The 26,551-nt window shown below is 37.0% G+C and overlaps 1 protein-coding gene across 2 annotated transcripts in view; it reads right to left on the reverse strand.

Annotated features, from left to right (window-relative positions):
* LOC126473603 (RNA-binding protein 34) overlaps nucleotides 1-12,934 on the reverse strand; it is an 89,350-nt gene extending 76,416 nt beyond the window's left edge. The window contains exon 1 of one of the 2 annotated variants that reach the window (XM_050100765.1): nucleotides 12,792-12,934. The gene's annotated coding sequence lies outside the window, so the exon portion shown is untranslated. Of the gene's footprint in view, nucleotides 1-12,403; nucleotides 12,542-12,791 lie in introns of those variants that run through there. The other variant, XM_050100766.1, reaches the window with a different exon arrangement.
* Between the last annotated feature and the right edge of the window lie 13,617 nt (nucleotides 12,935-26,551).

Genomic DNA, 26,551 nt, shown 5'->3' on the forward strand with positions numbered 1-26,551 from the left:
CAGGACACCTTTCACAGCGATGTAGCATGTACTGTTTAGAGTTCAAACTGCCAACTGCCTTGCTGAGAATCTCCCTATAATTTTCACGTATACCAGCTCCGCTAAGCATAAGCTTAACATTTTGGTGAATTGCACACACGCAAACTGCATGCATTCCAGCTGCTCCTACTGTTACACACCATTTGGGTCTAAGTTCGCAAAACTTTGAGAACCCTATTTTCGGATCATTTATATTCTTACAGATAACATACATTTACCGTAAATTGCAAAGTAACAATCTATTCTGCACGTATGTCTTTCTATCTAAAAGTCTAACTGAAATAGTTTTTTTCCAGGGCACACCCTACTATACTCATCATCTTCAAAAAAAATTCGCACTCTACTAGCAACTTCTGTTGGTAATTTCCTGCTTTGCCTATTTTCGGCCAGAATGCCCTTCTCTGCCTTAAGCTTCCGAGCATTCTTCACCATTCTTTCGGACAGGCCGAACTGAGCTGCTGTTTGTCTGACTGTCCAACTTACAGGTGCCAAAGTTAAAATTTGCGTCTGTTCTTTATGAATTACATTCTGCATCTTGGGTTTCAGTTCAGTCAGCAAATGTGCATAGTCAGCACAGTTTCCACATTCCTTAATTTCACTAGCATCTTCAATTTGTCGGTTTACTCCCATTACATTTGCAATTCTGTTTTTAATCACATTTTGAGCCTTTTGAATTTTCTTCTGTTCTCTTCAGGGGTGAAATACCGATAGACAATAAGCTACTATTTAATTCTTCTTTTGGTGTAAGGTCCCCATCAGAATGTGATGATGAGGCTGATAAAGCTTCGTCCAAGTGTTTACTTAAGGTACTCCTGCAAGCCAGACAAATTTTCTGACCTGGCTTTATGTTATTAAGAAGCTGCTTCTTCAACATATCAGAAGCCTTATTAGCTGTTTCAGTATCAAGAGTGCGAATTCTTGCCTTAACCTTATGATTCACCTTCCCAAAGGGATAGAAGCATTTTTTTTGTAACCTCTCATATTGTGTCAATAACAGGGCTTCATGGTGTAGGCAAACTTGAGAGGTATTGTCCAGCTTTGCTTCAGAACGTCGGACCAACAACTCTTTTTCATGACTAAAATCCGCAAACCATTTTAAAGCAGCTTTTTTTGGCAAAGAAAGAGACATGACACTTTATTCCACTATCTTCTTGCCCTATTGAGCAGGAAGGTATGCTGTTCCCTTCTGCATCCATCTCTAATCAGTAACTTAATAATGTATTTGGCCTCTAAGTGCAAATTATAATCTGCTTAAATTTCAGACAAATTGCTACTGAATGAAATTATACACAATGTATAATACCAATGAAAAAATCTAATAAGAGATATATGCTATAAAAGACACAATCAAAACAATTTTTTGTAAATTAGATTACAAACTTTGATGGTCTTATGAATCACTTAACAAACCACACTCAGTCAAGAGAATCCACTCACTATGCTGCAAACACACTACTGAAATATTGATTGTTCAAACAAGGCTCACAATAATGAAACAATCTGATTGTTAAAGTAATTGTTGCCATTATATTTTCTATAAACAGTGAATCTTGTGAATTTTCTGTGAAACTAGTGGTTACGTATTTACCAATTTAAGGGCTACTTCTCAAGTTTTTCTGACAGTCTCATTGCCTACTTACCAGATCTTTTTATTTAAATTATTCAAGGCCCTAATAAACATTTATTAGGCATAATAAAAGGTTTCAGGTATAATCTGAGTGCCAGAAAAAAATGTGTTCAAACTCCCAGCGTGCCTCTTTGATTATGCTACTTTTTAAGGCCTTATATGCTTGCATTACAAAACCAAATCCACTTTTCTAGATAGTTTAGAATATGCTCTTCCTAATGACCATAGTTTAGAAGAGTTTGGAGAAAACACTTTTTTGAAAAATTTGACTAAAAATATCCATTTTTAGCACTTTTTGAAAAATCATCAACTTAACCCTAGATTTGTGAAATAATGGAAAGCAATAGGAGAATGAAATTTTATATTATAAGACCTTGTGTTGGTGAGTCATGGTGCGCAAAGTTTCATGTACATCCACAATTACTTTTGGAGATATAAAAAACTAAAGTTCGCATTTTTTTTAAACAGCTATTTTCTCGCCCAACTTTGCTTCAAATTATCTATATGAAAATTGCTATGAAATCATGAAATCCTTTTCTTAATGTTTTATTTGAAAGAGCTCTAAAAGTTGTGTAAGATGGCCAAGTTTTGTTTCTTTCATGCAAATACTTACAGAGAGATCTCCTCTCAAAGTTGCTGAAAATTCAAGGATGCACTATTGGAAGCTGTGCTATGGTTTCAACCAAGTGGCTATATCTCTGCAAATATTGAATTTCTGAAACTGAAGCCTTACCAGTGTTCATTGAGAACATGTGTGAATGTTCATACAAAATTTCAACAAAATCCATGATGGTCATGTGGGAACATTTCTTGACATTAGACCACTTGGCACGGAATGGCCCGTGTACAAAGTATTAGTTTCCCCTGCCACTTAGGTCCAGAATTATGACTTGTGAAAGAAGGTGGCGTGACCCAGAAATTGCAACCCGCATCTGGCAATCTATCTTCAGACCCAACTTCAGGTCTTAATAACTTTGGAATTATTCCACACAGTCCAGTGAAATTTTTACAACCCAGTAACATCCATTTAGAGAACACACTCCAAGAATCTAAACACCAACAACATATTTCTGAGGGAAAATAAAAAATTCCAAAATGTGATTAACAAAATGTAATATGTTAAAAAGTACATACTGTAGGTGCCTTCTATGCCAAATATAATTCACTCAAAAAGGGTATACTTTTTTTGTGGTATGCTTAATGTGGCCTAAACACACACAGAACTCATTCATGCCCACATCAGTCACAAAAATTTGAAAAATTACCTGAAAACATGGATTGTCAAAGTGTGGTAGCACAAAAGGGACAAGTGGTATCCAAGCCAAATTTCACACACTGCATAAGTAGACGATAATGATAAATATCTCAAAATTTCAGCATGTCATTGCTTGACATTTGTGTACAATGGAAGTTGACAGATGTATTTGGTATTGTGGCCATTGTTCCACAATTTTGTAAAAACATATCGTAAACTGTTCTGCCTCTTCTTATCCTCTCCCACAACTGTTTAATCACTAAGCAACAACATATAGACAGATTAACCCAACCTACCATTAATGTTTACTGCACCTTAACTGCTAAAAACCAGTCTATTGTGCTTAAAACAGAAGTTCTCCCACACTTTAGCTACTGTACTCTGCACATTGAGTGACAAATTGTACTGTCTTCCTGACACTGAGTAAAGAACTGGAACTGTCATAAGAATATGTTCAAAAGGAATGAAACACCTGTCTGCCAAATGTGGCCAATGAAATGATCTTGCTGGTCCTGCTGGTGCCATGAAGTTCACAAATACATCACCTTCTGCTTCACAGCACTCTGCAACACATCCTAAGTACCATTTGTCATCATAAACAGCAATAACATAGCAACCTGGTTGTATGTTGCTGCTTTTGCTTCTGAATCCTGAGTGAGACACACTGTGAAGACACATGTTGTGCATGAACCTATAGTTATAATCGTACAGTCTGCTCATCTGCACAATGTCAGAGACCGCTGGAGAGAAGTGATGATGGCTCCTTGTGCCTGCAACAGTTTTAATGTGTTCTAGTCTGCTTTTTAGCAACTCTTCGACTGATTTCACCTCATCTTTTGAAACATAGAATGATTGTATGCCACAGATATTTTTCTGTACCCAGGTAAATAACTGAAGAGGTGTTAGAATGTGATCATCTGTAGGGTGCTGCAGACCAGCTCGTGATGCCATGCTCTTAATGGTAGCACCAATACCATCACACACATTTTTACCACGACTTGTTGCGGAAAAATTCCATTCTGCGTGAATCTGAAAATCATGGTAATGCATGCATAAATATTTTGAGATTTTTACAGTTTTTGTACTGACTAGCTGCCCCATCACTGAAGTATTTCGCAAAATGTATGCGAGGCTGTTTGTTTTCCACATATGCCATGACAGTGCGAATGTGGGCATGAACTGCAATGGCATCATGAATTAAACAGTCACTAAAAACGCACAGGTTAATGACAGACACATCACTTGATTCACCTCTATAGTATATCGCAAATGGCTTGAGAGTTGCTTGACTGTTGTCCCAATGATATCCTCAGATGGCATCTCGAACTATAAATGCATAATTTTCAGGAAAGTCTAGTATTACTATAATTTCATCTTGTTTCAAATTATCCTTACAAAACTGGAGATAAGCCAATTGTGCACTTGCTGTGTGTGATCAGGTTGTCCATTTTTTGACAACACATTTCAACAAAATCTTCCACTGTACTTTGCTTTGTTTCAAGACTTGTGCGATCCGTGTGTGTCCATTGTTTATAAGAAACAAGTTCATCATCACTTTTCACACCTGTGTATCATGCACTGGTAGGAACTGATGTCACACACTAGCAGCTTCATTGCACCTTTGTAATCCAGACCAGAAGACTTTATAGCAGCAAACATCAGCTTAGCATTTTGATGGGTCTCACATACATAAACCCCTTGCACTTACAGGCACAACCCATTTTGGTCGAAGATTGAAAAATGATGATAGACCTACTTTGGTATTGGGGTACTTTTCCTTGAATTCTACATATAGTTCTGATATGTTGCATAGCAACAGTCCTTTTTTGCATCTGTACATGTACATTTCCCATTTTCACCCTTACATAGTCTTTTCTCCAGGCATTATTAGGCTGTAGTCATTATTTTCATAAAACTCCGACACTAACACCTTTATTTCTGAACTCAATTGCTTACCCTGAGCCTGCTGAAGTTGTGGAAGCACACCTTGAGTTGCTTTTATTTTCCTAGCTTGCTTTACCATATATGTAGAAACATTGAATTCCTTCACAGTATAGTCAATAGACCAGCTGGTAGGTGCAAGGGTAAGAATAGCTACTTTTTTTTCTGGCGTGTGGATTTGGCACATTTTTCTTTCAAATCGTGCACAATTTTGTCCAAATCAGAGCATTTCCGGCATGATTTCTGTTTCTTTGGAGCAGATGTTCTTTCTCTTCCACCATTAGTGTGTCAGCTATTTTTTGTTTTAATTCCATTTGAGCTTCTTGTAGTTTTCTTCTACCATAGCTGTGCCTGTCTCTTTTCCCAACTTTTGTGTGTCTTCATGGGAGACAAACCAAGACCAGTCACTGAAGTATTTAATTGCTCATCAGCTGTGGTTGTAGGTGGCTGATGCTCTTCATCACTGTCATGTAAATTATCAGAATATTCTTCATTTTTTAGCAGTGTAACACATCTGGAACATAACTTTTGTTCTGGTTTCATATTAAGTCCCATGCAGTGATTCACTTTCAATGCTGATTTTATATCAATTTCTCTGAGGTTACACTTCACTGTCTTCTTATGAATCCGAAATGGGTCAAAACAACTTCTTTGTAGAAAAGAATACTTATCCAGAAACACTTTCATATGATGATAAACACTAAAGTTTCCTGGAACTGTACTTCTTGTGCCCACAGGGTGTATCCCGGATCTACATAGCAACAAATCTCGGTCAGATTCATCCAGATCATACAGTACACAGCGAATGCCACATTTTGTTCCATATGTTGTTTTATGACATTCAGAAGCTTGTGCTCTACCAATACTGCAACTTGTTTGAACAAAAGCGCCACTAGTACACTCTTCTGCCTCCATACTGACTTTCCATAACAGTACTGACCAGTCTGAACTAGAATCTTAAACACATGAGTAACCTGTAATTGTTGCTTGTTTCCTTTGTTGTTCCTGCCAAACGACGACTCATCCTGTCCCTGAAAACTACCACTGTTTAACTTTCTGTTGCCTAATGGTTCCCAACAATTGCTGCAGCTTTATCTGAAACAAGCTGTCTGCATCATCATTATGACTTCCTAAATCGTGTTAAAAGAAACGTAACCAAATACATCTCTGTCAACTTTTATTGTACACAAATGCCTTGTAATAACAAGTTGAAATTTTGCCACATATTATATTATGGTCTACTTATGCAGTGTTTGAAATTTGGCGTGGATATCATTTGTCCCTTTTGTGCTACCACACTTCGAAAATCCATGTTTTTCAGGCAATTTTTCAAATTTTTGTATTTTCGTGTGCATGTAACTGTTTGTGTGACTGATATGGGCAAGGTGAGTTCTGTGTGTGTTTAGGCCACATTAAGCTTCCCATCAAAAAAAATTTATACCCTTTTTGAGTGAATTGTATTTGGCATAGAGGGCACCTACAATATGTACCTTTCAAAGAATTACATTTTTTTAATCACATCTTGGAATTTTTTATTTTCCCTCAGAAATATGTTGTTGGTGTTTTGATTCATAGAGTGTGTTCTCTAAGTGGATGTTACTGGGTTGTAAAAATTTCACTGATCAGCTGGAATATTTTCTCAATTTGGTTGAATTGACATGGCATGACCCAGTATGATTCACAGGACATAATTTACACAGTACAGTAAACGTATATTAGAAAAATTGGCAAGAAAAAAATTAGGTTCAAGCAATGCATAACAATGAAAGAAAAGCTGTCAGACTTACTACAATACAGCGGACTTTTTATCCCTACTTTTTATATAACAAAAACTCAGTCATTGTTTTTGGCTTAATGAAGACAGTCTGTTATATGGTGCATAGTTGCGCCATCGACTCACAAACATCAAATCAGCAGGTGTAGCAGTGGTCTGTTTCTCCAAATAACGTAACATGAGGTCAAGGGCTTCTGCTGCGTCACTGTGTGGCACCAGCTCTCCTTTGTCGCTTTCAAGCTCATTGTCACTTCCGTTGCAGCAGTCCACTTCTTCCTGGTCTTGAGTCACAGCAGCAACTAAATCAGCGTCAGTAAGGTTCTCCACTCATGCCCCATCCACTATCCACTCATCTATGTCTCCTTCACTAGCTTCTTCACATCCAGGGATTGTCTGTATCCTTGCAGTATATTTTCCTCTTCACTTTCAACTAGGTTGTCTAGAAAGTCAAGAGATGTCCACAGTTTTCTACACGATTTTCTCAGAGTATTTTCTGAAATATCCTGTCGCACGTCAGCGGCCCAATAAATAACATCCTTCAAATTGGTCTTTATTATTCTGTGCACTAAAGGAATGCTATCATCTTGGATCAGCATTCTTAAACATTGTTTTCTGTAAATCAGTTTTAATGTTTGCAGTACACCCTGGAACTTCGGCTGTAGAAGTGGTGTAACTTCGCCACAATTTCTCCATCACACAATTCCTCAGTGCTGGGGTGACATGGCGAGTTATCAATCAAAAGGATTTCAAGAGGAGACAAGTGATTTTTCTCCAGAAAACCTTCGAACAGAGGGAACAAACTGGCCATGAAACCATTCATTCAACAGCTTACCATCCATCCACCCGTCCATGCTTTTTTCTGGTTGCGACAATATATGGGCAGGGACTTCATGTTGCAGTTTTCAAAAGCTCTGGGCCTCATAGATTTGCTGATCAGCTTTGAAGGCAGCTTGCGATTACCAGTGGCGTTGCTGCACGCTAATAAAGTCACACGATCTTTGCATGTTTTAAAATCAGGAGCATGGTCTTCTGCTTTTGATTCCATGCTTTTTGCTGGCAATGCCCTCAATTTAAGGCCAGTCTCGTAAGCGTTATAAATTTGTTGGGGAGAATACTTCCCCTCTCATTTTTTCAAATTCATGCAAGTATTCCTTCAGTGCATCACAGTCAGCAGAAAGCACCTCTCCAACAATTGTTAGCCGACTGATTCCATAACGTTTTTTGAATCTGTCCAACCAATCTGTAGTCTCACTAAAAGACTCATCACCATTCATTAACTTCTTCAGGTAAACAGCCTTCTCGTGAACCAGTGCTCCACTCAAAGGAGTTCCCCTTTCTCTTTCCTGTGTAAACCAACGGAAGAGAGCTTCATCCACTTTATCGTACTGGGACTGTTTCAAAGTCTGCCGAATTTAGAGTGTTTTTCCCGAAGGCGTTGCACAGGACTGTTCAAGCTTTACTTGGTTCTTCTTCCAATCACAAATGGTTGCTTTAGCAACACCGAGTTCCGTTGCCGGTTTAGATACATTCTCACCATTGTCTATCCGCTTCAAAGAATTCAGTTTTTCTTTGAGGAGTTAAGATTCTATGTTTCTGTTTACTCATGACAAAAATATGTACACCACTACACCTGAATGAATACAATACAACTGTTATGCATGCCAACGATCGATAACTAACATAACCAAGTGCTTTGCGAGCCAACTGCCAGTGCACTGACCTCAGACACTACAAAAGTCTCAACAATGCACAACAACAAGGGCAGGGAGTGAGAGCGAGCCACTGTTCCCACACTTGTTCCCATTTGTTACCATGGTGTACCTACTTATTTGCTTGGTATACTTCATTCTAGAAACTCATCACCGTAATTCCAGCTAATCCGAACTAATTGGTAATCCAAACAAGGTCTGGTCCCAATTAGTTCGGATTAATGGGACTCTACTGTACATGCAATCACCATCTAGCACATGGACTGCTGCAGGAGCATGAGATGTGAGGGGTAGAAAAAATCTCCATCTCCACACATACAATACTATAATACTTGGGTGTACTGTATCGTTTCTTAGATAAGGCCAATGACAACTGGAAACAATCTGATTAAAGCCTTCATTATTACTCTTTAAACTCACTAAAAGACTCATCACTTTTCAACCTAACCTAAAAATCTGGTAACATTACAGAGCAGCATGTCACCACAACTAAAATTTTAATATTATGTTATGTTGTCTTTGACAACTCATAACCAACATGCCAGCTATGCTATGGGTCAGTCACCACAACCTTCATCCCAAAAAATAGTACAGAAACATAAAATTTTCATTAGTGTTATTTTCCTTTTCTGTTTGCGTACATATGTCATCACATGTCATACCACCATTACGTTATCGGATGAAGCCAATATCTGGTATCAGATTTGCCCCGTAACATAATGATAATACAGCACACAATGTCAAAAGTTCATAAACGAAACAGAGCAGAAACTGATATTTCTTTCACATCAGTATTAGTTTTTGGAAATGGAAGTTGTTGCGACAGACTGATCTGTAGCGTGGTCCAAGGCCTAGAGTATGTCGAAAGATGAGAATCTGGTTGTGAGTGAATCAATGAATGTGAAAATGAGACCTGAAATGTGGTCATATAGTGATCTGTAGCATATCACATAGTTCTAGGTTGGTTGAAATATGACAGTTTCGAGTTGGTGATGTAGTCCTTAAGAATTCAGTTACTGCAATTAACTTAATATCCATATAAAGCAAGTTAGAAGTAGGGGCCATTCCATGTGATATCAACCAATGAAACAAATGTGAACCTTGATATTTTACAATTTTGTAATTTTATTCTACCTACCAAAGTAAGATAAATCCAAAGTTTAAAATTTTTTGGGCAGTTCATTTCTAAGTAACTAATTTTTGAAATTCCCAAAACTGCAATTTTTATCATGTTCTGAACCTTTAAAATGGCCATAACTTCGAAAGTACAGACCTGAAATTTGTACCATCTTGTTCAGTTTGTTATGGGCTTTAAAAGTATGGGCCCTCTTGACCAAACTCATTAAAATGGGAAATTTCCCCAAACCAAATGTATTTAAATTTTGAAAATTTTGTGATTGGAATTTTTTTGTTCTGAAAAAGGAAACAATGTTAATTGTGCACTATTTGTTAATGCATGTCCCGAATTTTGTGATGGTATTCCAAAGTGAACATACAGATATAAACTTAATTTTACTCTTTCTCAACTGCACTTGATTTGCAAGTTGCTTCATTAAACTATTGTTAAATAAAATTACTGACTACTAATTAAGGGCACACTGCTTTATCATTTTAAAATTGTATTAAACAATGTTATAACAATTAACAGAAATAAAGGATAGTACGCATTTCTCATTTTATGTAACTTTCAATTTACAGCGGTTGCAGCTCATACTTATAAAACAACAGTGTGTGTGTGTGTGTGTGTGTGCGTGATGATCTAAAATCCTTAATCACCCAATAAAATGTTATGTCGGAAAACAAGTACCAAGTGCAGCCCACAGTGTAGAACACTGTATTTGTAATATTCCATGATGAGCAGTTCAACATTTTATTGGGAAATTAAGCATTTTAAATCATGGCACTTCTAAAATTTGTGCCACTTTGTGACCTGAAGATGTTCATACAGAATGAAACTAAACCAGCAGCTATCATGCATGTAAAACAATAATAGAAGTGGTTTTCTGAACACAATTATTACTCAGTTGTGGAAGCATTGATTTAATACTACCATAATTCCAGTTGTTAGAGTGGGTAAACAATATAGTAAGTAAACAGTTTTAAGGATTTTCATGTTCATAAAATTCAAGTGGATCCAGATGCTGCATGGTTTTGAAAAGATTGCAGGATTTGTTGCTTGCACTTATGACAACCATCAGTGGATGGCATCTGTGCTATCAGAGATGAAAAAGGAGAAGTAAACCTATTTACCCATCTTTATGAAACAGCTTTCTTTTTTCATAACCACCAAGACCAAATAAATTGACTGTAATAATGACAAAAACTTCATCCTTTGAAAGTTAAATCACTCCACTGTCACTGGAAGAACGTATAGAAGAACGTATAGACTATCAGGCTATATTGGAAAAGAATGTGTTGTTACATCAGTTATGTCTTTAATGCTTGGGAGGACTAGGTTATATCACTTAACAGAATGGTGCAATACATAATTTTAGAGTCTGGTCAGAGGCACTCTAATAACACATTGTTAAATAGCACCAACATCATTTTTAACTAATAGTATTGATTAATATTAATGTAACTCTAAAATGACGGTAGGATTAAGTAAATTCTTCATAGTCTTTTTTGAGCATGTTATGCAGTATTATTCAAATTTCTTTTCAGTTGACACGGGAAAGCCAAATGCGAATTCATATTTAACTGCGTAGTTCTAATAATGTAATAACTTTTCACTAAATAAAAAATAGTAACTGACAGCCTTATTAGTTTTTGAAATATTACATCTTCGTAACAAGTCCAAAGCCCTACAGACTATGCAAAAGATGCTGCATTTAATGTGTTCCCACTACAACACCATCACGAAACATGGCACACAAATTAACAAATAATGTATGAGTAACATACTTTTTTTTTCTTTCAAAACATCAAATTTAAAAAAATCTGCATTGTCAATCCTTTAAAGCTTATGAGGAACTGAATATTTACAACAATTCAAGTCAAATAGTTTTTCATATATGGTGATATTAGGGTTTCACACAACGAAAGTCACATCATTTTTGAATTATTAAAAATTAATATCTCAAACATAAAAGACCCAAAAAATTTAATCTGAGATGTCAATAACCACATCATTTGTTGATTTCACATGGACTGACAATCTGTGCAAAGCTCTGAATGTTATCTGTTGTAACCCTGAATGATGAAGAGATTTTTAAGTGATGCTGGGTAGAAAACGTTCTGTATTTTATGAGAGGAGCAGTGGGAAAAGAAGACACAAAGTAAACACTAGTGTTTTGTATGGGCACTCTGCAGTATGATTGCATTATTGTGCGATACACTTTACAAGAAAAGGAAAAAAATGACAATTCCAGTATTGTTAAATGTTTTAAGAGTTGTTTCTAGTTTGGGAATATCTGGTGATCTGGACTTCAATTAGAACACTTATTAATAACTGCATCTCGATAATTATTATTGTCACTGTAAAGGGAGGACACCACTGACTTAACATTTCATACGGCAATAATGAAAAGGAGCTAATGAGGGGTAGTACTCTACTCTACCATTTTAGCGAATGAAAATACGCTCTCTGACAAAATAGGGCACCTTGAAGGAAAATCATAATACAAAACTACGATTTCGACCCATGTGAATCTCGGCTGCAGATTAACGTACATGTTAACACAGTTAGCGACAATTTACAAGATGAATATACCATAGTGAAATTACCTATGTTACGTAACACTGACTTTTTAGGTAAAGTTCATACCGACATTATATGCATTTTTGGTTAGGTTGAATCAGTTTTTCCTTAACCACCCACCACTCCTATCTGCAAATTACTGGAGTATCATAATAAATAAATCTTATTCACCAAATCTTGTTGGTATAGGCATGATATTACGTACGTTACCGACAAGAAAAGTATCATAATTATGATTGTACTCAACGAGAGAAAACTTTGATTCACACAACATACTGTGCACTACGCTATTCCTCGTCTGGATTCTACATTTCAAAACCAGAACGCAAAACAGATAGCAATAAACTCATAGGCTTACCATCTAATAGACGTGGACCATGCCATACAAAAATGTCCAAAAGAGCACGTAGGTACACAATCCACCAAAGAACCCGTTTGTCACAATGTGTGTCCTACTGATGAAGTATTTCTTCCACTGCGACCCCGCCTTTAGAAGAATTAACGCGGATAGTCCCAACAAAGCGAAAACATAAAATGCGAAACCATACAACCCTGTGAATCCAAGCAGACCAGCAGTTCCGCCTGACAAGGCGGCCATAGATGTTCTGCAGTATTCCACTATAACAGCATTGTTCCTTCGAGCTGCTTCACTATACGCTACAATTTCTCCTGATTTCTCAAGTTTCGTTCTCACTCTACCAACAGGCATCTCAGTAGCACCTCTAAAGAATTTACCTTAAACTTACATCAACAACGATCGAAACTATCGCGAAGTTGCGCATGCGCAGTTGAGACAGGCTGGAAACTGGAAACAATTGCGTTTGGTTTCTCATACACTGAAATTTTCTACTCAAATAATCTCTTTGACGGTACTCAAGGGAAGGTGTACACCGAGGAGGTAAAAACTTATTCTACCTCCATGGTGTACACTATCATATTTCTTTGTCAAGGCTGATGTGTCAAAGAAATTTGATGGTGTAGTAGGAAACATTGTCAAGTCTTGTCTGTCTTCAAATAAATATGATAATCTAGGTCATCGCCGAAGATTTGATCATAAAAGTCGTTTGTCTTCTGTTCACTGCAAAGTGAAATGGAACCGCTTCGACCGCTGGCTTCAGTATAGCTTTTTCGCGCCTCTGCAGTTCGTGTGTAAACATAGCTTCAAAATTGGTTTCTTCCGTAGACTTTTCTTTAATAAACTTGCTTCGACTAGAGTGGGGGGTGAGCAAGGGGCACAGTGCATGCTATTAATTGTGTGTTGAAGGACAGGTGGAAAATGCTACAGACGGTGTCACGACTAAAATCACAGCTACAGCCATCGACCTCTACATTTGGTAACGTCCAGGCAGCTCTTCAGCAAGCCGGTATAGATGATGTGATCACACTCTAAAATTAAAAAAATCTTTCATAGTTTTCCATTCTGCTTGACTCTTTTTGGACTCTGCATGCCACAAGTTAAAAAGCGCTTCATCTGTTTCATACTTTTTATTAATTTTGTAGTTGTTGGAAAATTAATTCAATTAATTAAATAATTCAAAATTACAAATAGTTCTTATTGCCCATATAGTGTACCAAACATTTATTTACCTTCACATATTCCCCCTTCAGTGCTTTATAAATTGCTTCACGCATTGCAGGAATTATCTGGTTAATGTGCAATGTTATATTCGAGTGCTGTGTTGTAAACTAGAGTAGCTCTCTCAGGTATCAAGAAATCGCTGTGTCACAGTCTTCCTGTCTTCTGCACATATAGCATTTCTAAGGAGAGTATTCTGATTTGTAATATGAGAAGCCACTTTAATGAGCAAATACGGAAATACAATCTCATCCATTCACAATTTATATATTCAGACTTGACTTCCTCCACTTGCAGTTCTCGTAACAAATTTTGCTGAATGCTTTTACTTTCTCGACGTAATACCTCGAGCTTCATTCAAGTATGTTTCCATTTTTTCTGCTGCGTTTCTTCCAAATACACAATGCAATAGTGGTACCAGCAGCAGCAGCACGTAATTATAAGTTCTCCGCCATCTTGAAAACCGAGCGAGGTGGCGCAGTGGTTAGACACTGGACTCGCATTCGGGAGGACGACGGTTCAATCCCGCGTCCGGCCATCCTGATTCAGGTTTTCCGTGATTTCCCTAAATCACTCCAGGCCAATGCCGGGATGGTTCCTCTGAAAGGGCACGGCCGACTTCCTTCACCATCCTTCCCTAATCCGATGAGACCAATGACCTCGCTGTCTGGTCTCCTTCCCCAAAAACAACTCTAACCCATCTTGAAAGTGGACAAAGAATATGATGACGGTGTAAAACTCCATTTTAGCACCACGCCAATGATTTTCATCAAAGAAATTCGACCAAATCTGACCGTATTTCTTTGTTAAGGAAATATGATATTGTAATACCGGCCTTAGAACAGTGCCACCTAGGAGTAAGGCCGCTACACTGCGTGTTTGACGTCAGCGTAAGAGTCGAGAGAGACTTGTACCTGCAGGTGTATATTGGACTTTACATTTATCAAGTGTATATTGGATTTCACGTTTATCAAATCATTCATTTATCTGAAATAAAAAGAAATTCTAATACTATAAATAATGTTTCCTTATTTTTTACAATAGACTTTTTTTTGTAAAATCACCTTTAAACTTAAGTAATTTGAAGTTAAGTGAAATCATGAATTATCTTTATAAACACCTGTATACAGAAATCAAGGAAAGGATTGAGAGTTCAATAAACAGTGAATTAGTATTTATGTTTACACAGTTACCATATTTGTTTATTATCTAAAAGCATAATAAAATAAACAGAGCCAAATTTTCAGTCTATTTTTCTCTTTCTCTTGAGGGTTGTAAGATTATTTGTATTTACAATGTCATTGACCCACTTTCTATAATTGTTCAAAAGAATATTGACAGCAGCACCAAGTATATTGTCAATGGTTTCATGTACATAGTGATTTGCTGTGCAAGCAAAACCCAAAAAATATGTCATCAGGTAAGTTGTTATGACATACACAAAACAATAAATTTCTTTGACACTTTTCCTGAAGAAATAACTCTTCTTTTTCTGTAAGCAGTTTCTGTGCAGTAACATATACACATGCTACACATGTTATAACACCCTGACTAGGATAGCAGAGACCACTTCTACTGGTCACAGTTGTTAAATGATTTCTGTCATCTTTCACATTCTCATCATCTCCTGTTAGATAAATTTTACAATAATCACATTTAAGTTCTTAATGACTGCATATGAGCAGTAACCACTTATGTAGTGAAGTACAGGCCACACATCCTCATCTAATTCCTGTATATCAATATCTTCCACAACTACTTTTAACTCTTCAGTATATGTCACTTTTGGAAGGTCATTTATGTCTGTCTCATTAGAAAAAATATCATACTTGGCAATTTCAACATCACCAATTTTTTGGGACTTAAATATTAATGATACATAGCTTGGTACCCTCAGTTTACTTTCTGTCTCAAAAATCTGTCTAATTGACACATGGGAATTACCACCACTCATATGACAAAATTTACCAAACCTACTTTCCAGGTCATCAGTTTGAACCTTGCCTGTTAGAAAGTATTGCCTCTTTGTCTCATTGAGCCAATACCTAGCCAGATCCAACAATGCAAGAGTGGTATGCCTAAGAGCTAAATGTGTTTGTCTGCTAAGACCAATTAAACCCTGAGAATTTTCCTTTCTTAACAAATTTGCAAACTGATGTAGGAACTCTTGTAGGTGCTCAGAATTCCTGGTTATTGGCTCTTGAAACCTATTTAATAACCTTTGACCTTTTAACAATGTTTTTACATTGACTGCATCCCACCACATGCAAATGATCTCAATGAAAGTTGCAGTATCATTCCAATATTCAATATTGTGTTTAGAGCCAAATTCCCTGAGATCAATAGCTGTTGTATGGTCAAAAATATGGAGAGCAAGTTTTACATTCTGCCTTTCTATGGTTGAGGGATACAGTGATTTAAGACACACCTTTTTTTGCAAATTTCAATAAATTTGCTTTTTCCAGCTCATTATTAAAACCCAGAAACTCTATAATCTCTTCTTCCTGATTCAGCCAATTGTTACGTATGCATTTTAATAGGTACACACTATCAAATAGAAAGGGTGTCGGTATTTAATTTTAAGTTTGGGTGGATCACTGAAGTAAGATACAGCTTTCTTATTTATGGCATTATTATCAGATAAAATACCAACAACTTCAAACACTATGCTCTCTAACTTCAATACAGTATCTTTAAGGAAGGTGAAAAGAGCAGGGGCCTGCATGACTTTGACCAGCAGATTATGAGCTACATCAGTGTACTGTGTATCCAAACTATGCACCATGAATACGTAGGCTGAAGATGCACATTCATGACTATTATAGGCCTGGCCAACTATGTTTCCCCCTTTGTAGTCCATTTGTGACTTTAAATGGATTTCATCCATCCAGAGGAGAACTGTCCGGTCTTCTTCAGTTAAAAATCTCACTTTCTTAGTTATGTATCCAAGAAAATGTGCAGGAACTTGTTCAAGAGCAGGATTACTAGCAAATCCATCACATATTCTAGTCAGAGTGGCAGCCCTAGGCATAGTTATTATACCACTGCTTCTTAAAAACTTGTAACAGTGTGGAGAAATAGAATTAACTAATAACCACAAAACTAAAATATTCCATGAATATCTTGAACTATTCTTCTTGCATTTTAGCAATGAAATCTGTTCTTTCAGAAAGTTTATAATTGTTTATCTAGCAACTTTTCAGATAAATTATTCAAAATAGTGGTTATGAAATCAATACTCTCATTAGGTTCCTGATCTTCTCTGTTGCTAAATTTTAATTTGACAGTATTAAGAATATTAGTTAACTCTGTTGTGGTACTTACAGTTACTGGAAACCTTATAGTCCCTATTTGACCAAGCTTTAAATCATTTACATGAACAGTGAGAGTGAGATTTGCGTTAATTGTAACATAACACAGAACTTTCAAAAATGGCACTTTACTAACTAAAAGAAAATACACACCATTCAACTTTTTGACACAGGTCCACTCATTCAAATCACTACTATTAATTTTATCACATAATTCCTTCAACAAGGAGAATGATATTGCCTTCTTATGGTCTTCATGAGTAATAAAACTTTCTTTCAGCACAGATCTGATAAAAGCATTTTCCAAACACAGTCTTTGATCTTCAGGATGTTCTCTTGATGCTGATTGTGTAGATAAATATTCAGGACATACTGGCAATAGTGCTGGTATTGCACCTATAAAAAATATTAATTCTTAGTATCTTACCATATAAACCAATAGCATAAGAGATTCATCCAATAATTATATAACCTAACTTGAAGTCCGTAGACAACCATCTTACCTTTCCTTAGACATGGACGGTCAAGAGGCGCTGTAATTAATCTTCCAGTCTTAACATCATATGCTGATGTAGTTCTTTCTATATCGTATGCTTGGAAATGCAACTCACAAACCTGTTAAAAATAATGGATTACCTTACATTAGTATGAGTAAAGTTTGGCCTATGTATACAGGTTATGTTTATAAATTACAGTCAACGCTCAGACTAAACAGAACCATTTCATAGGTTTATTTACGAAAGCTGATACTTACCACAGAGAGATCTGAAGGGATAAAATTATCACGGTGAACTGCTCTTATCCATTCTCTCCTTGCATCTTCATCACGAGGGAAATGGAATGTACCGACTCTTTCCTGAGCAGTATAATTGCCTCTACAAGCAGGCATACAGCATCTACATGTCATATTTATATGTTGATGTAGTATGAACACTATTACACTAACATTTCAATTCACAATCATATAACGGCTACACAGGCGAAACAACCAAGACAGCACATGTGACTTTGTGTTTGTTATGACCCGTAGTGCTCACGTCATGAGCGACTCCAAAGACAGTGTAGCGGCCTTGTTCCTAGGAGGCACTGCTTAGAACCCATTTAATTGAAGACGTACTTAGCGTGTTTCGTTGTCTAGCCACGTGTAGTGCTAGTTGACATAGCTTCTCTCCGCGTGTTGCTCAAATGTTTCTGACTTAAATAATGAAACAGTGCATCAGGCATGTGGGTGAAAACTGTAGGGAAGAAGAGGCAACAAGCCACATAGTTCCTTCCTGACCACTAGAGATGCTAGGGGTCAAACGAACTGTCCAATGCCAGTTGTTGGTAGTCTACTGTCTTGCCCTGTACTGAAATCTACGGTTGCAGTCGTCTTTGTATTTGTTTCATATTTACATACTACTGATCTTCATAATAAAGAGGTTTTTTACTTTAAATTTCGTAAAATTCACGATGGAATTGAAGAACTTTCCAGCTGAAAAGATGTTCACAATTAACCCTAAGGTAAGACATTTAATTTTCAATAAATAATTTCGTAGTCTATAAATGAAATGTTTTCTATCATGAATTAACCTGTGTGGTTTCAGTTTGTTTATTTAAATAACTTTGATATATCACTAGTAAATTAATTTAATGAAGAATTTTATATTTTTTCAGAATGTTCAACACAACAAATTGATGTTGAAATACTCATGTAAATTCCGCAGCTGTTCATTTGGATTTTATGTGGGTTGAACAGAGAAAGTCAGCAATAAGCATTTCTACAGGTTTCCGAAACAACCTCAAGAATTGCTTCTGAAGTGGAAAAATATTTGTAAACTGTAACCTGATGTGAACTGTGCCACTTCTTTTCTATGTGAAGATCATTTTTTCGAAAAAGTTTTTATGAATAATACTATGATTACATGATGATGGCGTCCTCTTGGGTAAAATATTCCGGAGGTAAAATAGTCCCCCATTCGGATCTCCGGGCGGGGACTACTCAAGAGGATTTCGTTATCAGGAGAAAGAAAACTGGCGTTCTACGGATCGGAGCGTGGAATGTCAGATCCCTTAATCGGGCAGGTAGGTTAGAAAATTTAAAAAGGGAAATGGATAGGTTGAAGTTAGATATAGTGGATATTAGTGAAGTTCGGTGGCAGGAGGAACAAGACTTCTGGTCAGGTGACTACAGGGTTATAAACACAAAATCAAATAGGGGTAATGCAGGAGTAGGTTTAATAATGAATAGGAAAATAGGAATGCGGGTAAGCTACTACAAACAGCATAGTGAACGCATTATTGTGGCCAAGATAGATACGAAGCCCACACCTACTACAGTAGTACAAGTTTATATGCCAACTAGCTCTGCAGATGACGAAGAAATTGAAGAAATGTATGATGAAATAAAAGAAATTATACAGATTGTGAAGGGAGACGAAAATTTAATAGTCATGGGTGACTGGAATTCGAGTGTAGGAGAAGGGAGAGAAGGAAACATAGTAGGTGAATATGGATTGGGGGACAGAAATGAAAGAGGAAGCCGCTTTGTAGAATTTTGCACAGAGCACAACATAATCATAACTAACAATTGGTTTAAGAATCATGAAAGAAGGTTGTATACATGGAAGAACCCTGGAGATACTAAAAGGTATCAGATAGATTATATAATGGTAAGACAGAGATTTAGGAACCAGGTTTTAAATTGTAAGACATTTCCAGGGGCAGATGTGGACTCTGACCACAATCTATTGGTTATGACCTGTAGATTAAAACTGAAGAAACAGCAAAAAGTTGGGAATTTAAGGAGATGGGACCTGGATAAACTAAAAGAACCAGAGGTTGTACAGAGATTCAGGGAGAGCATAAGGGAGCAATTGACAGGAATGGGGGAAATAAATACAGTGGAAGAAGAATGGGTAGCTTTGAGGGATGAAGTAGTGAAGGCAGCAGAGGATCAAGTAGGTAAAAAGACGAGGGCTAGTAGAAATCCTTGGGTAACAGAAGAAATACTGAATTTAATTGATGAAAGGAGAAAATATAAAAATGCAGTGAGTGAAACAGGCAAAAAGGAATACAAACGTCTCAAAAATGAGATCGACAGGAAGTGCAAAATGGCTAAGCAGGGATGGCTAGAGGACAAATCTAAGGATGTAGAGGCCTACCTCACTAGGGGTAAGATAGATACCGCCTACAGGAAAACTAAAGAGACCTTTGGAGATAAGAGAAACACTTGTATGAACATCAAGAGCTCAGATGGAAACCCAGTTCTAAGCAAAGAAGGGAAAGCAGAAAGGTGGAAGGAGTATATAGAGGGTCTATACAAGGGCGATGTACTTGAGGACAATATTATGGAAATGGAAGAGGATGTAGATGAAGATGAAATGGGAGATATGATACTGCGTGAAGAGTTTGACAGAGCACTGAAAGACTTGAGTCGAAACAAGGCCCCCGGAGTAGACAATATTCCATTGGAACTACTGACAGCCGTGAGAGAGCCAGTCCTGACAAAACTCTACCATCTGGTGAGCAAGATGTATGAAACAGGGGAAATACCCTCAGACTTCAAGAAGAATATAATAATTCCAATCCCAAAGAAAGCAGGTGCTGACAGATGTGAAAATTACCGAACTATCAGCTTAATAAGTCACAGCTGCAAAATACTAACACGAATTCTTTACAGGCGAATGGAAAAACTAGTAGAAGCCAACCTCGGGGAAGATCAGTTTGGATTCCGTAGAAACACTGGAACACGTGAGACAATACTGACCTTACGACTTATCTTAGAAGAAAGATTAAGGAAAGGCAAACCTACGTTTCTAGCATTTGTAGACTTAGAGAAAGCTTTTGACAATGTTGAGTGGAATACTCTCTTTCAAATTGTAAAGGTGGCAGGGGTAAAATACAGGGAGCGAAAGGCTATTTACATTTTGTACAGAAACCAGATGGCAGTTATAAGAGTCGAGGGACATGAAAGGGAAGCAGTGGCTGGGAAGGGAGTAAGACAGGGTTGTAGCCTCTCCCCGATGTTGTTCAATCTGTATATTGAGCAAGCAGTAAAGGAAACAAAAGAAAAATTCGGAGTAGGTATTAAAATTCATGGAGAAGAAATAAAACCTTTGAGGTTCGCCGATGACATTGTAATTCTGTCGGAGACAGCAAAGGACTTGGAAGAGCAGTTGAATGGAATGGATGGTGTCTTGAAAGGAGGATATAAGATGAACATCAACAAAAGCAAAACAAGGATAATGGAATGTAGTCTAATTAAGTCGGGTGATGCTGAGGGAATTAGATTAGGAAATGAGGCACTTAAAGTAGTAAAGGAGTTTTGCTATTTGGGGAGCAAACTAACTGATGATGGTCGAAGTAGAGACGATATAAAATGTAGGCTGGCAATGGCAAGGAAAGCGTTTCTGAAGAAGAGAAATTTGTTAACATCCAGTATTGATTTAAGTGTCAGGAAGTCATTTCTGAAAGTATTCGTATGGAGTGTAGCCATGTATGGAAGTGAAACATGGACAATAAATAGTTTGGACAAGAAGAGAATAGAAGCTTTCGAAATGTGGTGCTACAGAAGAATGCTGAAGATTAGATGGGTAGATCACATAACTAATGAGGAAGTATTGAATAGGATTGGGGAGAAGAGAAGTTCATGGCACAACTTGACCAGAAGAAGGGATCGGTTGGTAGGACATGTTCTGAGGCATCAAGGGATCACCAATTTAGTATTGGAGGGCAGCGTGGAGGGTAAAAATCGTAGAGGGAGACCAAGAGATGAATACACTAAGCAGATTCAGAAGGATGTAGGTTGCAGTAGGTACTGGGAGATGAAAAAGCTTGCACAGGATAGAGTAGCATGGAGAGCTGCATCAAACCAGTCTCAGGACTGAAGACCACAACAACAACAACTAGGCATAGGCTAAACATAGGTGTTTTTCCAAAACATGTGGCAGGCTTTCCTTGTGAAATTGCTAATATCATTAGTGAATCAGGTAAAACGGTTCCTAATGATGAAATTTTTATTGTGTGCTTGAGAAATAAAAAGTAAGTTTTGTTTTTATTTCACTCTTTTTATCCACCTTTTGTGTCTTTGGAACTTAATATTGATGTCTTCTTTTTTTGTTGAATCATTTGCAAACGTAAAATGTTGGAAAATTTTTTAAGAAATTAATAGTCAGTAGAGCAATTTTCCTGGGCAGTTAGTCAGAAATTACAGTCCTGAAACAGAGTTGCAACAAATTTTTGAAGTCTTCAGAATTAAAACTGTGATAAAGATTTCTTAATTCAGCCTCTTTAACTGCCAATTATTCTCTTAATAATAGTTTTTTTTTCTCCATTGACCCCACAGCTTGTAAGCTGCAAATATTCCTGAACAATAGGTTTGTCACTCCTGTATTGCCATGTGCTATAGCTGTACTTAAATTATTTTATTATGATGCTAACCAAAATAATTACAGAAAAGGTGAGATAAGAAAACTAAAAGCAAAAAAAGAAAACATACAACAAACGTAAGCTAGGAGGGATACTCACTGCAATGTTTATCCTTTTTTAGTTCATCTCCATGCCACTAGAGGCGCTGCTATCGGTCTGTGTTTCAATCTTTCAATTTGGGAGTTGCACTTCATCTTTTCTTGTCGTTCTGTGGAACTTGGTACATATCTTTTTCATGTTTATCACTGTGCGTTTCGAAAATTTATTCTCGTTGTCAAGAGAAAGTATTTACAAAAGTTAGTTGATTGGTTGATTTGGGGGAGGGGACCAAACAGCGAGGTCATTGGTCCCATCGGATTAGGGATGGTTGGGAAAGAAATATGCTGCACCTTTTCAAAGAAACCATCCTGCAATTTGCCTGAATCGTTCTAAGGAATTCTGTGTACTGTTTGTATTTGTGTTGTTGCTATCTTGCACTGTACTGTGTCGTCTTTTTGAGGTTAAGATACCGTACTGTGCCACATCCATTATATGCATGCACGCACACACACACACACACACACACACACACACACACACACACACACACACACACACACACACACACACACATACACACCAGCATTTCCAGATTTTTTGTAAATTTCCCCACAGCAGATAAAAAATCTCCTAAAATGATCTACAATGGTACCTTTTTGGCAATTGCTCCTCAAACACCTTAAATAAAATGAATAAGTATGTTTATCATCAATATTGGCAACATGAAGAGCCGGAATTACGTGTCCAGGACCGTAAAATTATAGTACATATCAAAAAATATACTCCACAAACTAAAATATTTATTTTGTAAATAAAAACAGATAGCTTGACCATAAAAATATAAAGCATAGTCTATGGGCACCACATTTGTTTTCTTCAAATTTTTCATTGTCCTGTTGATTTACCATTAGATGCTACAGAAACTTTAGAAACAGATAGAAAAGCTATTTTGTGGCTTAGTGAGCGACAAAAGTACAATTATGGCGGTGTAATTTAATTTTTTAAAATTTCATAAGCGTATACCAATACATAATATAAATTTTCTCTGCCATAAAAATTATAGAACATTAATGTATTGTCATAAAGATAAGTTACATGGTACAAAGAATGAAATTATGTGATATGAAGACCTACTATAATTATTTCACTAATGCAAATGCTGTTTATTACTATTTATATTGGAATAAAACAAGAATAAAACCTTTTAAGTCAGAGGTGCTATGACATCAACATCATATTCAGTATTATATACCGGGTGATCAAAAAGTCAGTATAAATTTGAAAACTTAATAAACCATGGAGTAATGTAGACAGAGAGGTAAAAATTGACACACATGCTTGGAATGACAAGGGGTTTTATTAGAACCAAAAAGAAAAACAAAGTTCACAAAATGCCAGACAGATGGCGCTGGACAGCAAAACGTCAGTGACTGCGCATGACAATTTTGTATAAAAGGAGCTGTAATGGCTGCGATAATCAGATGCGCCAGCAGTCGCAGCATGTTGACGTTACCTGAAAAGGCGCTTTTAGTGAAGCTGTATGGGGAATGTGCTATTCAGCGTTACAATCCTATCGCCATAGGAGGGGGATTCGAATGGGTAAAGGTCTGTTGATAAATGCAGCTGTGGCGAGAATGATTTCGAAGTTCGAAGCCATGGGTTGTTTAGACGATAGACTCCATAGTGGCCGACCGAGCACAAGGCGTAATGCTGCTGAGACAGTTCAGGAAGAAATGGAAACTGTAGCGGGTTCGTCTATGCACGGGGAAGTCAGCACTCGTGCAGTCACATGTCGCACCGGCATTCCATACACTACTGTTTGGTTGGCAGTGAGGCATACCCTCCGATGCTACCCATACAAAATCCATCAGCATCATGAACTGTTTGTTACTTGGCCATTTAGAGAAGCCGAGGGCATTTGCGGTGTGGGCGTTTCAAAAGATGGCAGAAGATGACGATTGGTTGAGTAACGTGTTGTGGACCGACGATGCTCATTTCTCGCTCCGAGGGTCTGTCAAGGCCCACAACTGCAGAATATCGGCTACCGAAAATTCTAGAACTGTCGTGGAAACTCCATTGCACGACGAGAAAGTCACAGTATGGGTTGGATTTACCACATCTACCGTTATCGGGCCTTTTTTCTCCGAGGAAATGTATGATTCTGGTTTTGTAACTGCTACAACATTATTCCTCAGCTACAGCTATTGTTGAGGAATGATGGTGGATATGTTGAGCATTTCCTGTAAAGAACATCATCTTTGCTTTGTCTTACTTTGTTATGCTAATTATTGCTATTCTGATCAGATGAGGCCCCATCTCTCGGACATTTTTTGAACTTTTTTATTTTTTTGGTTCTAATAAAACCCCATGTCATTCCAAGCATGTGTGTCAATTTGTACCTCTCTATCTACATTATTCCGTGATTTGTTCAGTTTTCAAATTTATACTGACTTTTTGATCACCCGGTACATTCTCTGCCTTTAATCTGGTAAGAATTTTAGTGCCTAGCTCAGATTTAATATACCCTTCATTCTTCAAACTGTACCACACTCTAATTATGTGATCTGCTTTCCTTGTGTGCATTCTGTTTCTCTGTTTGTCTTTTACCGCATTTATTATGGAGAATGGTCTCTCCGCACTAGTACTGTAGAATGACAGCTTCAAAACTCTTATCACCTATTTGCGGATAGTCGAGAATTTACACTCTTCAGCAGCATCTTCAGAGGCTGATATTTAATCACAAAACGACTCCGCTGTTTAGGTTATTTAACATGAAGAAACAAAGAAATTTTGATTCCTGCTGACTTTAATACAGATTTTCTAATGCAATCTTCCAGTAAACATTTACTGCAGTTAGTAATGTTGTCTTTAAATCTAACTCACACTGTAAACTTTCTAACTAGGATCACTAAATCCTCAAGGACAGCCATTGATAACATTTTTATAGACAAATCAAAGGAACAAAATCATATCATAAAACCTGTAATAAATGTACTATCAGATCATGACATGCAGCTCCTTGTTTTAGATGTAAATTCTAAGCAGATTATCAAGACTGCTAAATCTGAGTACAGGAGAGTAGTCAATCAACCAAAAATTGAGTGTTTTAGAAAACTGCTCAAAGATATGAACTGGAAAAATTTTTATAGCGCTCATGACGTGAATGAAAAATATAACACATTCATGAACAATGTCAGTACCATGTTTCAAAACTGTTTTCCTCTAAAAGTTACTCAAATTAAACAGAAGTCTATAATAAAACCATGGATCACACAAGGAATAAACATTTCCTGTAAGACAAAGAGGAAAATGTATCTGTCAACCAAGAATAGCTGCAATGCTGATGATTTAGCTACATAAAAGGAATACTGTAAAATATTAAAAAAAAGTAATTCAGATATCTAAACAAATGCACTACGAGAAGAAGATAGCGATGTCAGGAAACAAATTAAAAGTAATATGGGATATGGTGAAAGAGGAGACTGGTAGAACCAGAAAGGAACCGGAGCAAATAGCTCTGAGGCTAGATGACACATTAGTAACCGATGGGCATAGTGTGGAAACTCTATTTAACAAGTACTTTATATCCGTTACTGATAGAATGGGATTGTCATGATCAGTAAATAATGCCCTTGAATATCTGAAACTAACCTTTACAAATAGCTTTAGGTACATGAATATGTCACTCACTTCACCAAAGGAAATAACTTCCATAATAAAATCTTTAAAAACAAATCATTCGAGTATTTACGATGAAATATCAACAAGGTTAATTAAGGCATGTTCTTGTGAGTTTAGTACAATTCTAAATTACTTGTGTAACCAGTCAATTATAACTGGTACATTTCCTGACTGGCTAAAATATGCAGATCTTAAGCCTCTGTTCAAGGAAGAGGATAACGAGATACCATCAAACTACAGACACATTTCACTTTTGCCAGCATTCTCAAAAATTTTAGAAAAAGTAATGTACAGGCAGCTTCTCCACCATCTGACCACAAATAACATATTATCAAGAACACAGTTTGGATTTCTGAAGGGTTCTGATATCGTAAAGGCTATTTACACCTACAGTGAAAATGTACTTAATTCATTAAATAACAAGTTACAAGCAGCAGGTGTTTTCTGAGATTTGTCAAAGGCATTCTATTGTGTGAACCGCAACATCCTT

Source organism: Schistocerca serialis, chromosome 4, assembly GCF_023864345.2.
Source record: "Schistocerca serialis cubense isolate TAMUIC-IGC-003099 chromosome 4, iqSchSeri2.2, whole genome shotgun sequence".
NCBI classification, from domain to species: Eukaryota; Metazoa; Arthropoda; class Insecta; order Orthoptera; family Acrididae; genus Schistocerca; species Schistocerca serialis.